Source organism: Astatotilapia calliptera, chromosome 23 (assembly GCF_900246225.1).
Source record: "Astatotilapia calliptera chromosome 23, fAstCal1.2, whole genome shotgun sequence".
NCBI lineage: Eukaryota > Metazoa > Chordata > Actinopteri > Cichliformes > Cichlidae > Astatotilapia > Astatotilapia calliptera.
In genome coordinates this window covers 15,200,135-15,217,870 of record NC_039323.1, presented here as the reverse complement: position 1 = coordinate 15,217,870, position 17,736 = coordinate 15,200,135, and the positions used below count along the sequence as shown (strand labels likewise).

General features: G+C 39.1%; 1 protein-coding gene across 2 annotated transcripts in view; it reads right to left on the bottom strand.

The window, feature by feature from the left end:
• Positions 1-16,605, bottom strand: part of tbl1xr1a (TBL1X/Y related 1a) — a 53,920-nt gene extending 37,315 nt beyond the window's left edge. For both annotated transcript variants that reach the window (XM_026159040.1, XM_026159039.1), the window contains exon 1: positions 16,148-16,605. The gene's annotated coding sequence lies outside the window, so the exon portion shown is untranslated. The remainder of the gene's footprint in view (positions 1-16,147) is intronic.
• Positions 16,606-17,736: the final 1,131 nt, after the last annotated feature.

Here is a 17,736-nt window from a genome sequence, read left to right as displayed (position 1 = left end):
TTACCCTGCTGTGTATAAGGACCATAAATGGCACCTGTTATGAGACGTGGTTACGAAGAGGATTTCAAACTCCAGGCTGTCAGTCACGCAGTAGAAGTTGGGAACAGAGCAGCTGTGAAATCTGTCTTTGTTATTGTGCTCAGCGTCTTTTAGTTTACATTTTGACTGCACAATTGTGAGCTTTTTGTTATGCACAAAAACAACATTGTTTTCTTTTATTTATGGACCATTATTATTTAATAAATGCTGATAATTTATTTTTGAGTAATTTCTTCATGTACATCTGCTCTATGTTAATAAAAGTGCCTGTGTGACATCTGGGACACAGCTTTGACTAAGAACTCTCTTTTTGTTCTTACTTTATGGCTTTAAAAAAATATATCGAGATATATCTTATATCGCCATCCAGCTAAAAAATATCGAGATATGAATTTTGGGTCATATCGCCCAGCCCTAATCTGAGCATAAAGTGCTGACAAGGAACCCTGGTGTAAACATTAAAATGAAAGTCAGTACAATGTGCAGATTGCAGAAATATACATAAAAAAAATCAGTGGCTTTACCACACTCAGTTTTTCGACATCTGTGAACTACTAGACAGTCATTCAATTAAAAAATAGTTTAAAGGCGTGAAATTGGACGGTCTAGTTCTGATTAGCGTCACCGCTGTCTCGGTGGAGTTTAATAAACTCGGCCGTCTGCTTCTTGCTATCTAAAATATAACCAGACACTGGCGTAAATTCTCGACTGTCTCATACTTCTGTTTAATAAGTTTTCTGTTTGACGTTTAGTCAGCTGTGTGAAAACCAAGGAGGAACCCACCCGGGGGATTAATAAAGTTTTATTTTATCTAATCTAATAACTTTAATCTCAGCCAAACCGATTTACTCACGAACAAACAAAACACTGAAAAAAGCCCAACAATAACATTTTTAGGTTGTCTAAGTGACTTATATATTACGTTTAACCCGAGCAGCGAAACTCCGCGGTGATCTGAAAATGATGTGCCGGGAGTTGTGCCGTTCTCGGCCGCATCAGTAATCCTCGAGCTCCCGGCTAGCTGTCGAGCTGGTGGGTAGCAGAGGCCTCTGAAAACGTCGAAGCACTTTTGCAAATATGGGATATCTTGATAAACCGAGCAGATATTTGATGTTTACACAACTACTTTCTCGCCTGAAAATATGTTAAAAGTTTATTTTGTGACCCAGAAAGATTAGTATGAGTAATTTTAAAACTTAGTAGCGGCCGCCATTGCTGGAAACTGGAGTTTGGCTGGGCCGCGCTATGAATTCTGGGATATGGTAGTAATTTGGACAGCCTTATAGTCGCAGTATAATCGCAGCCTTTGCGGTTAGAAAATTGCACTTGATCATGTCGCGATATTATCGCAAATGCGATATATCGTTCAGCCCTAAAAAATACTGTCTTTTTTTGCACAGCTTTTTGTCATAAAGCGTCCCTGTTTCCTTGCAGGGGACCCTCGGCCCAAAGATAATTTAAACTAAAGTCATACTGACTTAGTACAGTCTAAGGCCACACACTGGATATGTGAATATGAAGGTCACAGGTTACTACAGAAATATAATTAACACTAGGGCTGCCACAAACGATTATTTTGATAGTCGACTAGTCACCAATTATTTTTGCGATTAGTCGACCAATCAGATCATGCATCATGGATGTAAAATGTACAGCTTATTGCACCAGCATGCATCTGCTCTTATATAACTATCATTAGCTTACAGCTTGAAGTGTTTATGGTATGTGCTAACTAAAAATAAAGACAAGATGATAGTTTATTAAATTTTAATGAAATCTGCAGATTGTTTCGGTGAAGTTTAATAAACTCAGCCGTCTGCTCCTTGCTATCTAAAATATAACAGGACACCGGAGTATATTCTCGAGCATCTCACACTTCTGATAATCAGCTGTCTGCTTGACGTTTATTCAGCTGTGTAAAAACTATAACTTTAATCTCAGCCAAACCGATTTACTCAGGAACAAATAAAATACTTAAAAAAAGCCAAACAATATGGTGGGTTTGAAAATTTGCCAGGAGTCCGGTGTTCTCACGGGCTCTAGTGAGCCTTGCCCCCGGCTAGCTATCGAGCTGGTGGGTAACAGACATCTCCGAAAACGTCGGAGTGCTTTTGAAAATATGTGGTGTCTTGATAAACTGAGCAGATATTTGAGGTTTCCACAGCTACATTCTTGCCTGAAAATATGTTAAACGTTTATTTTGTGACCCAGAAAGAATAATAAGAGTAATATTAAAACTAACTAGCTGCCGCCACTGTTGGAAACTGAGCTGGGCTGCGCTATGAATTCTGGGACACAGCTCCTTCTTCTTCTTCGGGGTTTAATGGCAGCTGGCATCCTTGTACATGCAGTGCTGCCATCTTCTGTTTCAGTCCGTTATTACACTCTTAAATCCTGCTACTTATTGCTGCGTCTTTTGGGATCTTAGAAAGCTTCAAACTATGCGTCGACGATTTTAATAGTCGACTAATCGTGGCAGCCCTAATTAACACCATAAAAAATACACCTAACTGCTAACTGCACACCTCTTAGACCTGCATCAATTTATTAGTGATTTGCTGAAATATCGGCATCGGCATTCATAACAGCCAAGAAATGGAAATTTAAAAAAAATAAAAAACCCTCAACTACCTTACAACTGTTAACACAGCACGGTTTGTCCAAAAGAGAACTCTGTCCAACGTTAGCAACACACATTTGGAATGCAACAAACACAACAACCACCTGATCGGAGCAGAGACAGGCGGTGGGATTTTCATGTATTTAAAAGAAAAAAAAGAGACTGGCCAAATATCTGATTTTAAGATCAAAATGTAAGTATCAGTCTGTAAAAAAAAATCCACCACCACTGTCTTTTCTGTTTCTTTTTGCTGATTTTGTTGCATCCCTAGTTCAAAGGTCATTTATTAACCTTTTAATATCCCTTCTCTCCAATACCATGCTCTGAAATCCACGTCATGTACAGCAAAAAAAAAAAAACATAACCCAAAAATGGGCCGCAGGCCTTTCACTCAACAACAGTGCTGCATCATAAACAGGGGTCATATGCCCAAGTCCTTGTTAATACCACTAATCCGTGATGAGATCGGTTTTCTTTTGTCTGATCCAAGGCCATATGAGATGAGCTCAACCAACTGCAGATCCTTCAGATTTATGCCAGAATCACAGATAAAAACATCAACTACTAAAACAATGCTAAGCCCGGACAATCCCTGATAATAATGCAATGCAATATATCACAGCACAGGATCCCATGACATTTAGCTGGGCTTAAACACACCTCAGCTTTCTCCTTCTCTCCTCAAGTACAGAGGAGGGCCAAACCCTGGACAGAGCAAACCAGAATCACAGGGAGCTTGTTAGAGTCTGGGACACGCTGTGGGTCATTTTGGGCCTCTTGGGAATTATGGAAATTCATATTTCAGTAAAGCTGGTGTGTGTAAAATGACATCCTCGTGATCTGGATACTCGTAATAAGTTTAGTGTTTGACCTCAGACGTTAGCAGCACAAATTTAAGGTTATTAAATTTGTGCTGGTCAGCTCCAGACAAAAATACAGTGAATTCTTCTATAAAATAACAATAAATAATTAGGAGAGAGCAGAGTGAGTGATCTGAAGAAAAGAAAATGGATGGAAGGTTAAAGAGCAAAGTTGGAATTTACAATTTAGGATTTCTCCTAGTCTCACAAATAATTTCAGGGAGGCCAACTTAGCGGGCTGCTGTTTGGTCACAGTATTTTCTATTTTACTCCATACCTGAATCCCACAACAGGTGAGCAGCAAAAACGAAACACTGTAGAGATGTTTCAGAGCATCTTTCTGGTTTTAACCCGAGAAGATACTCAAAGATGATCACTGCTACAGCTGCTCTGCCTGAGGCAGCATACCTGTTTGGATCCTCTAATGACAGACCAGGACCAAACAGATGTGGCTGAGGCTTCCACACAGTGTATCACTTCAGCTGGACGAGATGTGCTTACATATGAGATTTACTCAATATGCCCTGTGTCTTCTTTGCTTCACAATATCTGTTTGGTCCGAAATTAACATCATGTCCACTAAAGGCCGAACCCAAAGCTAGCTTAAGCTGTAGTTTTTGGTGATTAAAATGATCGCCCTAATGAAAAATATATATTTTAATATATTGGCTTCGAATCAAAACTGTCTCCGACTCTTTTAGAAAAAGACAAGTGTAAACAAACAAACAAAAATAAAGTAAAAATTCAAATGGAGCCATGGCTAATAAAACCTTGTTTTTGTTCTGTTTTCTTCAAGATTCTACATTAAATCATCATCATGCTATGTCGACCACAGGAGATGCAAAAGTATGATGCAGTCTGCAGTTTTTCGCTTATGCAGAAGACACATCAGATAAGAAAACACACTCAGCACGAAGAAGGGCACACATAAGAAGATATGAAAGAGTAAGTCGCCGTTCATATCGTTACGCATTATTGGACACTCTGGCACTGCACAAGCAGAATCCCTGATTTGAACATGCCCAGTATTTTCTGTTTCAGAGCAAAGGGAAGTTTTTATTGTGCAGTCTTTAAAACTTCTGCCAGACTTGCTTCATCACCAAATAAATCCATCAGGCATCTTTACATGTGAACGCATTTCACTAATGCTACTTTTTCACCTTGGTGTGTTGAGAAGCGTGGCTTTTGCAGCTAACCAGATCATAAGTATTTAGGCAGCATTAATAAAGGAGGTAATATTTCTCTAAAGCCATCCTTTGGATCATAACCCAGTTCCTGGACCTTGGGTTCATGTTTATTTGATTCAAAAAGGGAAAATCCACATTAATACACATGAGAACAAAGTTCCATTATATAAATATGCCCAATTTAGCCATATGGGCCAAATTCCTGCAGTCCCTGAGAGGCTAATGGCATTTACAGATAGTAAAGCAAAGCAATGTAAAAAAACGTCCATTTACAGATAAGAGCCAGAAGCATTTGACTGATGAAACAAACACAAACCAGATAAAATATTAATCCAAGCCACACCCAAGCACATGAACACAAATAGAAACACTTTACGGTAATAAATCAATGACTTATAGTTGTTGATGATTGGCTCATGAACAAAAAAAGAACATTACTACTTCCATTTCTCTTATTACTTGACTGAGCCTTTAAAGCAGATCGTGCTTTAATCTGGCATTCATTAATAGCCATTAATGCAGGTGTAACGTGTTTAATGTTCGAAAGCCACACAAAAAATAATAATTTAAAAAAAACTTGAGAAACAATCCACTAACTTGCTCTTTGCTGCAGTGAAAAAGCATTAAAACTGCAGTGTATAAAACTGACCTGTAAATTTTCTGTACTATCGGTTTGCTCCAGTTTTATTAAGGCCAACCTCATTTCTCAGATTCCAGCAATGCTAAGCATTCACTACGACACCAGTGATAACATCAAACACGCTTGCCAAAAAAAAAAAAGTAGTGTAACAGGCTGAACAGTCAGTCAAGCAGTTCCTGCAACATGATAAAATCTGCACCCACAGTGCAGCTGCGGCGTGGCGTTCCTGTGTTGGCGGGTTAACCCGGGACCTGGAAGGCGTGGAATGCCCCAGTGGCCCTTTGTCTTTTCTTTCTGCTGACACTGTGACAGCAGCTGTGCTGGGGCGTTCCTGTGAGCCAATTAGCAAAGTGAGCATTCCATTCACAGTTTAACATCTCTTCGGATCCATGTGGTTCAATCAGAGGCTCATGTCATGGAGTTGGTCCTTTGCAAAAATACTGTCTTAATGTTAGATCTGTCAGAAAAGCACCTGCTGTTTGACAGAGCTCTCCAAGAAGCCAAGTAGAAAAGCCATCTCTGCTGGGAGGCCTCAGCCTCATTTATTAAACCTAAATGAACATTCAAGATAAATGAGTATCTGAAATATAGCACATTAGGGTAGGAAGGTGAATGAGTCTATCAGTGTCAGAGGGGTCAGGTTGTAGAGACCATACTGTATGTCTTCATGAATATGATTGCACTGGATGAGTCAGCTGATGAATGAGCTGGTAAGCGCCAAGTAAAATTAGCAACTAATGCCACTAATGGTAGGATATTTATATCCTAGCAATATTACATTCATATCATGTTTTTTTTTATATTTTAACCAGTTGCAATGGCTAACATGGGTCACGCTAACTCATAGAGATGAGATCCAAATTTTTAAAAATGCCACATTTTTCAACTACAGCTCTATAGCAGAAGATTAATCCGTGAGATTAACACTAGCTGTATAAACTCAGTAATTTCTGAAGGCAGGCTTTCTAAATTAAGCTGGAAAAAAGAGATAAAAGAAAAGATAGACCACCTCCTCAATAGACTCAATAGGGTGAATGCAGCATGTCGTGAAGAACAGCTTTGAGTGTTCAGTAAGAGTAGCAAATGGATTTATGAATACCAGTCGATTTACAACATTTAAGATGGATGAAGCTACCATTATGTTGCCCATCATGTCTCTTGTTGCCATGCTCCACCATATCTCCTGGAGATGAGCTTTTAGATTCAGCTAAGAATCTAAAAAAAAAAACTACTAGACTTTCAGTCAACAACACTCGAGCGCATGTCTGCTCCAGCCAGATCATTTTTGTGTTTACTTTCAGACTTTAGGTAATTAAAATGATTAATATAAAGCTACACAGTTTCAAGCAACTCATTGTTTCCCAAAACAGTTTCGCTATCAAATCCAAAGTCTGCATGACCCACAGCAGCTAAACTAAAGGTTGCAACAGACCAAAATTATCCTTACTTCAGTGTTGCACTCTTCCTGGTTGTACTTGTAATGGCAAGGAATAGACCAATCTTTGTGAAAGTTCAACTGAAACAGTGAACATACCAAAGCTCTGCTAATAACTTTCCTGCATTTCCTAGATAGGACTTTATCACAGCTGCGATCGGAACCCTTTCTATACTTTTCCCCAAATTATAGTCAGCCCTGAGCTCACATTCCTTATCAGTCTAGCAAAAAAAGACCTGAAAGCCTCTGCATACCCTTCACTTAAAAGTATAAACCATGTGTTTGTCCCGCCAGCTGGCTGTGTTTGCCATGCATCAAGAACTTAAGGCCACAGACATCTGTTTGCACAATTTACAAGAAACTGCAGCTGGCATGTGTACTGATTCTTCAATGCTGTTTTAACAGAAAGAAAATTTAAGTAGCTGTAAATAAAATAACTGAATCTGATATTAAATACAATTTTGAAATGATACTGGCACATATGGAAAAATCAATCAAAGCACAATTTTTCCGCACATCAAAACTAGGAATGAATTCAACGATAGGTCTCCGTTTAATGATAGTGGGCATCTTTTGTTGTTTTATTTTGCCACTTCAGTGGACTCAGAGATTCCAGTACAATAAATTATTTATATCTAAAGCACCACTGGCGGCAGTGCGTCCTTTTCTTTTTGTTGTGTTACACAGAAGCCCTGGTTGTAGATGTCGTCTTGCTCTTGTTCTCAAAACAAAGGTGGCGCTAAATTGTGGTCTGTAACATGCACTAAGGCATAAGACTTTCATGCAGTTTTTTAAAACACAGTAAGCAATTTTTATCAGTATTGTTGCAACATGAAGTCAGATTGTGCTTAGGCCTAAGTTCAGCTAGGACAATCTCATATGGAGAAGGTACTATTAGAAGAAAATCAAGGTCTCATTAAGAGGTATAAAAACTCTTTCTTGTTTGCCTAAATACAAACTAAAAGTTACTTTCTTTTTCGATGTCAAGCAGCCACCATGTTATTACTGATCTCTAGTTTTTGTTAGAGCATGCAGTACATTCCAAACTAACAAAACATAAAATTATAAAATCCCAATCTTTCGTCATAAACAGCACAGTGGAATAGTTCATTACTAACAGGGTATTATTAGTCATATCATACTCTACTGGAATATATCACAAGATCCAGCAGTCCTACTCATGAGGTAAATGAAATTGTGGATTGGGACTTTCCCCAGAGTTTGGACGGAAGCTGCAGGCCATACATAATCACCCTGGGTCACTGCAGCAGAGGGGAAAGGGAGCTGCAGGCCTGTAAACTTCAAAGCCTTTTGAGTAAAGAGGGGGAGGGGCCGCTGAGCACCAAGCATTCTTCACAATGTTGAACTTGACCCCTGAGGTTGCCACACACACCATGTGACTGCTGTCAACTGTGTGTGTGTGTGTGTGTGTGTGTGTGTGTGTGTGTGTGTGTGTGTGTGTGTGTGTGTGTGTGTGTGTGTGTGTGTGTGTGTGTGTGTGGTGCAGATCTGCGTGGATGCGCATGTAGCATGACTGTGTGTGTGAGAGAGAGAGAGCGTTTTGAAAACAGTCCTCAAAGATAATAAGCACACCTAACTCCTGGACCTTCAAACTTACAATTTAAACCAATTAAATAACAGGTTTGAACTATTTGGTAAATATAGCTAACCACTGTATTGGAGGATAATTTCTGTGATCAGATCAAATACCATACAAAACACAAGCCTGCCAAAGGAGAAAAACTCCACTTAGAATCAAATTACATTACACAAAGGCCCATTTCCTTTGTTACCCTGTCAGCTCTAACAAGCAGGAAGTTTTGTGTTATTCATTTGTTTTTTGTGCCACAAGCACAAAGGTACTAAATTACCTCAAGTATGTAAATAGCACAGTGTTACTGTAAATCTTTATTTCCACATCCACAACAACGTTTTTAAGTGTTAATAGAACAAAAGAACAATGTTACGACTTTACACAATTGTGACAAATATCTGAGCAACATGTTCAGCTGCCTCTCCAGAGAGTCTCTCATCCAGGTTTGCCATCTTGGACTGTAGCCATGGTGATACTCCTCGTTTCCCTCTACAGTGAGCTGTCTATACGAGCACGTGAACTGGAAATGGGGGAAAATCTGACATATGTTGACCCTAAAGCCAGAGGTTTTAATGCCACAAAGATCGCTATCATTTTAACCCGCTATTATCACCATGGTAACTTTCACACTTTCACTGAATCTTCTTTTTTCTGACGCCATTCAAGAATGACAAACATATATGACCGGCAATGCCACAGGATGTTGCTGACAGCAGCACTCAGTGGATGACTGAGCTGAGGTTAATGTCACACCATTAACAGCTCAAGTCCTTTTGAACCCAACAGTCAAAGAAGTAAATAATGAACTTTTATGGCCGTGATGCATCATGTTAAAAGCATAAACTAATTGTTACTGTCCAACATTATTTATAGACCACCCAAATCTTGTATTTATCTGTGTTTAACTCACAGTTTTAGTGACGTACTGATCTAATTTACGTAAAGCCCCTTATGTTATACAACAACTATCTGTGGTAAATTTCCAGGTCAATTCAATCAAGTCAATTAAAATTACGTTTCCGACATCCCAGAAATTATACACACAAACCCTGTACTCATTGAGGAAATAAGACCTACTTATTGTTTAGTTATGGCAGGTATGTACACGATCCAGGGTAGTTCCATATTTGTGCGTCTCTCCATCTCGTGTCAGGCCATTATCTAACCAAGGAAGACATTTTCACTCACTGCACTTTAGTCCATTTTGTCTTTCCCTTTTCAATTCACAACACTGATGACGGGCACTGGTTACATAACTGTACTACTCCACCACCACGCTTCCTCTGTGATTTATTAAGGCCAAGCAATAAATGTGTCCTGTGTAGATAACATGACTCAGCTGCCTGCTCTGTAGCAAAACCTTATTCTTCTGTCCTATGCTCAGCATGTGCTCTACTATATCAATGACAAACAGGCAAATTCAGTCCATATTAAAAACATCCACACAATATTTCAAAGATCACGACTTGAACTTGAAGCTTTCCTTTGTTGTCCTATTTTATACTCTGGTGTTAGACACAATAGGGTCAGTCATAAACGTCGTGCTCACAAGACAATCAGAGAAATGAACCAGTATGTGAATGTTCAACAACCTTGGCAGTTTAGAAACAGTTACCAAGGCAATTAGCTGTCACAGTCCAACGGGATTTCGACACATCTCTGCCTGTTTACTGAAATGTTGTGCTTCAGCTCAGGAAATTGTAAAATTTACAGGAAGTTGATTACAGCCACTCAAACAATAATAATAATAATAATGTATACTTATTTGCTCCCCGTGGCAAAATTACTTGTTTTTCTCTGCATTTGACCCATTCAAATGCAGTGAAGCAGTGGGCAGCCACTAAGCAGGCGCCCAGGGAGCAGTGTGTAGGGACGGTACCTTGCACAGGGGTACCTCAGGGTAGCTGTTCAGTGGATTCGAACCCCCAACCTTCCGATCATGGGGCGACCACTCTACCTACTGAGCTATCCCTGCCCCCAAAGCTTTCTATCATGCCATAGCTAATCTATCAAAAAACTCAAGTACTGATGAATCCAAAGTTAAGCATGTTATCAGTTAAGATAATGTTTTAAAGATCATTCTAGCTTCTTCTAGTGCGTGTTTTAGAAGCTATATTACCTCATCGATAAATAGTGGTAGCGTGAAAGGAAATGTGAAAGTAGAAAAACACGACACAACCTCCATCATGTTGCCGTTTCAAGTTTCACAGTTACCAACAGGCAATGTTTTTCCTGGTTTAAACACTCCTTGGTCCACATATAGTTAAGACAAAGAGTCTTTGTTACTGTAGCTGACACACATTTAGGCATTTTCCTGTTATTCTATGACCATTTCACAAAAATGTAATTTAAACCCCACAATAAATTATACACTGCTTAAAGGTATTTTATAAATGACAGTTCTGGTGGTTTTCCTGTAGTTAAATGCCAAAACCTCCCTGATGGTTTTGAATATGACATTTTTGTAGGGAAAAAGCCAATAGTGTTGAGCTGCTGGATAATACCAAGCAAGCCAATTGTAGCTCATTCCCCCCTTTAATGCAGTACATTAATATTATCATTAAAATATTAAACCTAATCTTCCAATGTAAAGCTTCATGTTGATGTGAATGTCACCCACCTCTTACATCACGGGCATATGTGGGCGCATCCACACCATGGACATAAAAGATGCTGAACTGCTTTAAACTTACATTCTACTGATTAACTGCAATCCTTCTAGCGACCCTTGTGGTTGCAAAAAGACTAAGTTATACAGAAGTTCGATCCCTCAAATCCCTCAGCTCAGTAAACACTATCCTGATGACTTTATGGCCTCAAGCGCTACGTCTGAGTCCTACTGAATAAAACATTAAGTTCATTGTGTAAATTACAGTTACTCAGAAATGAAGATTATCCTGGACATACTCATTATCTAACAACTTCTCAACTGCAAGTTGGTAGCCAAAGAGTGCAGTTTCACAGTCTGATCCGCCAGCCGCTCCTCACTTTTGGCTTCCACACACACAGCTCACCCTGAGGCTTCATAACGGGACTTCCACCTATTATACCATCCCTGTGTGTGAGAGAGCGCAGGCACACACACACACAAACAAGTTCATGCTCACAACTTTGTCCTCTGTGAAATTAATGTGAATATGTGGAGCTTCTACACCGATCCCTCATCATCCACTAATGGTCACACTTATGTTCACTAATTACAGCAGGGAACCTCTCCCGCTCCCTGATATAGACTATGTTCATTCTCTTCAAGCTAGAAGTGGCAAATAAACTCCCCACTCTTTCTCTTTCACTTGTTTTTGGGCAACCTACAGTTGGCTGGACACTGGCAACTTTACAGGGAGGCAAAAGGACAATCAGACTACAAAGAAGATTGCTTTAATTGCTTTACCACTGCAAAGTTGCCAATTTCAGGTTAAGTATTTATAGATGCGGATTTCTGCTGAAGACAATATGCGTCACGTTTGCATGAGGGTAAACAATGAGGGCAATGTTTCTGAAGACAATGTTTCTCACTGTCTTAGTTCGAGAGGATCATTGCAGCATTAAAAAAAGCATGTTTTATGTATACAGAGGAAAAAGTGCTTCTACATCTTTGGAGAGAGCAGACACGCACATGGTGAAACACAAAATAGACACAGTACAGAAACTAGCATCATTTCTGTTAAGCTCCAATTTACACTTGTGTGTTTGTATGCGTTCTAGACGTGAGACAGAACTATATTTTAAACATCTATAAATACAGTAAAAATAGGTGATTCAGACATTATGAGCCTTTCAAAGATCAGTTTCCTTCCCATTCCATCTCCTACCTACATGCAGGATTATTATTTTAATCTCTGTGGATGTCTGTTCAGAGTCTATTCAGGTGTGACTTACGATGCAAAACACTACAACGGGTGCAAAAAAGGAGCAGAGGGGAGGCCAGCACATGCTGTGTATGAGCTCTTCTTTCTTTTGTCTTTTTTTAACCAAAAAACCCACATAACATGTTCAGCGGTGATCCCAATTTTAACGATCAACACAAAGCTTTAGGTTTTGGTGGGTTTCTCTTGTTGTGTGGTTCAGTTCTTTAAAAACACAACTGAACTGATACAACCAGAGGAAAGAGGAGTAGCTCTGATCATAACAGCACATAAACCAAGATAAAAGCGCATATCTGAGATTGCTGTGAACTCAACAGTGACACTTCCACAGAGAGTAAAAGTCACACCAAGCTACTGTACAGGACAAAGTGATTTGTCTTTATACGCTGAGCTGAAAGAGACATACAGTAGCACAATTTTAGTATCTATATCTTCACGTTTATAGATTTGATAGTTATAGCTGTAAAAATAGCTGTCACTGTCTTGTCGGGTGACACACTGATTTTTCATTTATAGTACTATGTATGGTACGTCTCTGTAGGTAGATGGGCAGTATGTAGCTGCCACCTGACTGCGAACATGCTACCACTGCTAAACCATAATTTCCCCATTATAGTCATCTGTAGGGCTGCTCGATTATGGCAAAAATGATAATCACGATTATTTTCACTGAAATTGAGATCACGATTATTTGACGATATTTATTTAACCCTTTAAGACCTACTATAGAACCAAGTCCACCAGAGCTTATATTATTTTTTTTACATGCTGTAGTGCCATTTGTGGGAGCATTTCAAGTTGCTATACATCAATACAACTGTTATAGCCCATATTTTAATAATATGTATGCATTAAGTGCATAGTAATTACATAAATTGCAAAAAAGTGCAATAAACTACAAAAAAAATTGAAAATCGCTTTTGTTTTGTTTACATATATTTCTACTTGGAGAAATTTAAGAGGCTTATCCCTCAAAACTTTAAATACAATAAAGTTGCAAAAAATAGTTTACAACAACAGGAAATTTATTTTGAGTGTCTTCATAGTTTTATTTTGGAGATACAGCAATTTTTATATACTGCAGGAAAAACAAAAAACAATCCTATGATGCAGATTTGCAAAGAAAACAGCATGTGCATCATTTCACTGTGGGAAGTGTTACGAACAGCTGATAGGAACGGCAAAGCGTGTTTCTGGAATATTATGTTTTTGTTCCTGCAAGCGCTTTTTATGCAATTTTTGCAAAGCTATATGTGGAAGGAAACCGTGACCGAGGACAAGCTGATGGCATCAGATGTAAGTACAACTCCTCCGGTTTCATATGCAAAACAAATTATTGCGCTAGCTTACACGGTTCAGGTTCTACAGGGATTTAAAAATAGTTACGCAAAACGGAGCGTGCTGCTCTGACCGGCTTTAAAGGGTTAACAATGACTTTAAAAAAATAATATAAAATAGTGTGCAACACCACTGAAGTTTTTTTTTTTTTAAACTCTCTTTTCAACCAACAGCAGTCACTCTCCAAATAACTTCTGCTTAGCTTTCCGAGCTTCCCTCGGGTCCTCTTAATCAGCGGTCTCCAACCTTTTTTGCGCCACGGACCGGTTTATGCCAGACAATATTTTCACGGACCGGCCTTTAAGGTGTCGCGGATAAATTAGGGAGGGGCTAATAATCGGCTCAGTCATTTTTAATGATCGTTGAAAGCCCAGATCGTAATCGTGATTAAAATTCGATTAATTGAGCAGCGCTAGTCATCTGTGCACTAGGACAAACAAAGGATGTGTTGCTTAATAGCAGTCAAAAATTGCACTATGACACCATAAAAACTGACAGAGAGCTCACTGCTGACATATGCATATCCAGCCCAACAATGTGAGATTAGATAGCAGACTTTGTAGTCGTCAATGATTCCTGATTAAAGAAAAAAAATACTGAATAACTGTGAGGTCACACAACTGGCTTTGTGTCATTGTCATTTCTGGGGATGAACCCATAACAACAGATATAACGAGAGTGAAAGTAAATAAAAAAGCCTTGTAAACGAGCCTTGAACTTGTAAACTAACTTGACCACAGTGTGAAATACCTCAGAACAGCTCACCCGTTGCTGTTAGCTTCATCTATGCCACGTTAGTTCTCCACTAGAACTGAACTGAAAAGAACAGATAAGCTAACAGATCGGCAGGTTGCTCCCGATATCCGATCCAGCACTTTCAGTTAGGATTATACTGACATCTAAAAATCAGCTCTCATGCATTCATAAATGGTGACCTCCTGGTCACAAAAACAGGAGACACATTAAATAGCTGACACATAGAGCAAACCTCAAGTTTATTCTTCTGGAGCACACTTACTGTATGGATAGCCCTAAGGGTGGTAAACGCTGTAGATGCACGTGAATAAGGACACAAGTATATGTTTCAGCTGATGCTAACAGCCCATATTAGCCTATCGGAATATATCTGTTTCTGCGTCACTTTATTTAACTCTCTGCATTGTCTGCAGCACATGTAGCAGAGTATGCCCTGTAGGCAATTTTAAACTCTTACGCACTGTGAATATGAAGCACAGACACCTTGCCTGACCTTAAAACCCACAAAGACAAAAAAAAAAGCAATGACCTGAGATGACATGTTTTATGGTGTGGTTGGTCCTTAGCTTCAAAGAGTTGATAATTATCAGCTATGAAACCCAATAAGAGCTGCCCTTAATAAAATGAGGGCTGCTTAAGCCCGAGTTTATGTGTGAATACTGGACTCAAGACTGTGTGTGTTACATAACATACTTTAAATATTCGTTACAATGTTTAAAGAACTAAAATCCCATGAAAGGACCAGGTCAATTAAAAAAATAATGACAAATGAATTTAAAAATATCGATATATATTAAAGCCTACAAATATCTTAACCCAGTTAGCCTGTGAAATGTAACTGAGGCTAAACAGTCTCTATTGCCAGCCTTTTCCTTGCTAGATAGTGAAGGCTTATCTGGGACTGGTACATTGTGTCATTGAGTTGAGCTTTGCAAGGTTGGCAAGTGGCCCTCCTGTGTGTGTGTGTGTGTGTGTGTGTGTGTGTGTGTGTGTCTGTCTGTGTGTATTCGACCCTCCCCCATATCGTCCATGGCTTTGGAACAACCAGCTCCACAGCTCTGTAATAAGCTTTCAATCAAAGTGGCACAAAGGTAACAAAGTAAATAACATGATGAAATACTATGACCTGAACTTTGTCACAATTATGAATCCAAGGTATGCTACAGACAAAAAAATAAACAAGAGCCTGTAAAGCACAACACAACAGACTGGCACAACTGCTAACTGGGCTCAAACAGTTTCAGTTTTGATTCATAACCCTTCATGGTTTTATAGACACACTGCGTTATTTAACAAGTACAAAGTGCGTTGAAACACACAAATTGTCCAAGTTAAGTAAGAGAAAACAGAATAAATTAAACCATAACTGGCGAAAATAGTTACTTCACAATAATAAAACTTAAGTGACAAAGTAAAAAGTTTGATGTCATATTCAATCTAATTTATTGTGGGTTGAATCCAATATAAATTATCTTAGAAATGTATATTCTAATGACTTGGGTTTAAATAATACAAAAAATATATTACACTGGTTTTAATTCAAAGCTAGTAGGAGTTGCAGGAAGGAAGGGCGCGCTCACAAACACAAACCACGCGCGAGAACTGCTTTCGAACACATGCACACGACACGCGCGCGCCTACTCACGCGCTGAGGCTGCCCATCCCCCACACTCGAGAAAAATTATAAAAATAAACGTCCGAAACAGCGCAATAACCCGGCGAAACCTCGCGTTCACAGCCACGCGTGATCGATCTACGCGAGGTTATCATTTATAACGGCAATAATCAAGCGGAAAGACGGTAAACACTCACCAAAAGCTCCAAATCACACAAGGGGGGTGCCTTCTCCTCTGTGCTCCTAATATGGAATCTCCTCCACCACCGTTGTTTTCTAGCTCTAATTACACCTCGAAAAAAGCGTTATAACTGCCTTCAGACCCGGCCAAGCGGGGCTAGGAATCCCCAATGACCGATGTGTTTTGGAAACACGGGCATATATAGTGATAAATCCCCTTAAAAATGAGCTGGATGTACAGTTGGGTCTAGATTGTAGGTTTGCTCGCTAGTAGAGAAAAGAGCCAAACGGTTCAGTAGCAGCCAACGGCTTCAGACTGAAACACAGAGCATCTGACCTGCCAGGCGAAAATGAGCTAGGCCTGAGCTCCTCTCTCTGCAGGAAGCACACTCCAGTCACATAAACATCAAAATGGGTGTCGCAGTATGGAGAAGGATGGTGTAGTTAGGCTGGGGGTAAGCGGTAACTCCTCAAAAACAACTCAGAAATATTAGGTTAAAATTAATTATCCGTTTATGTTGCTCAGTAGTAGACTGTTATTACTACGTAGCTATTTTTGGAGTGTAACTGTAGGCATGCTGTTATGCACATGAAAAATATACTGTAGCTCACATTTTAGTTATTTATGGAACTATGCAAAAAAAACCGATGTCAAAAAAAATACGATTCTTTTATGCGATAACAATTAAAATTTTCAGGCAACATATTAGGAACAAAATGTACTTTTGTTGTTTGGAACTAAGCCTTCCAATGCTGGCTCGCACACCACATGCTAACTATCTTAATTATTAGTAAAAGCAGGGCTATCGGAGTCGGTTGATGATAGGCAACGTAAATATAACCAATATCACCAGCTCCACATGCACATATTTATAGCTCACAAGAACAGAACTAGAGTGTGCAGGAATGTGGCGCTGTGAATGAACAATCAACTCCCTGGTGCATACCAAAATGTACACGTCCATGACCATGCGAAGGTTAGCTTAGATCTGAGTGATGTAAATTTTATGTAAATAAGCACAAGGCGACATTCAGTCTTCTGCGTGCTTGGAAATTTATTTGTTACGGTGTGAATAGATCTGGGCAGAACCACTACAAGAAAGTGCACCAAATACACATGTATCATTTGGAAAAAACAAAACTTTTAGCCCTAACACAATTTAAATAGATATTTTTGTTTTAATTGCACCACTGTAGATGTTTTACAGGAAGACCAAAACTTCTAGTCTCTACAGTTCTGGTCTCTAGTGGCCATTCCAGGAAGTGGAATTTTTGACACTTAAGCTCAGCCCACAGAGTTTAGCTAATATATCCTAGTGGCCAGTACTGGGATTGCACACAATATTAAAACCCTGCAGTTGAAAATAACTTCCCACATAAACCACAAAGTAAATTAATTTAACAGGTAATTTAAAAATGCTTGTTGTTTACTTCCTATATAATGATTTTGTGATGTAAGAAGAAAACTGAATAAATCACACAACAAGCAGCCCACATGATAACAAATACAGCTGGTAACATTTATTAATTTCACCCCATTATTTTTAACGCAACATCAAGTATTATTCAGGATAATACATAGACGTACTGAGGTGAACGGTGTTAT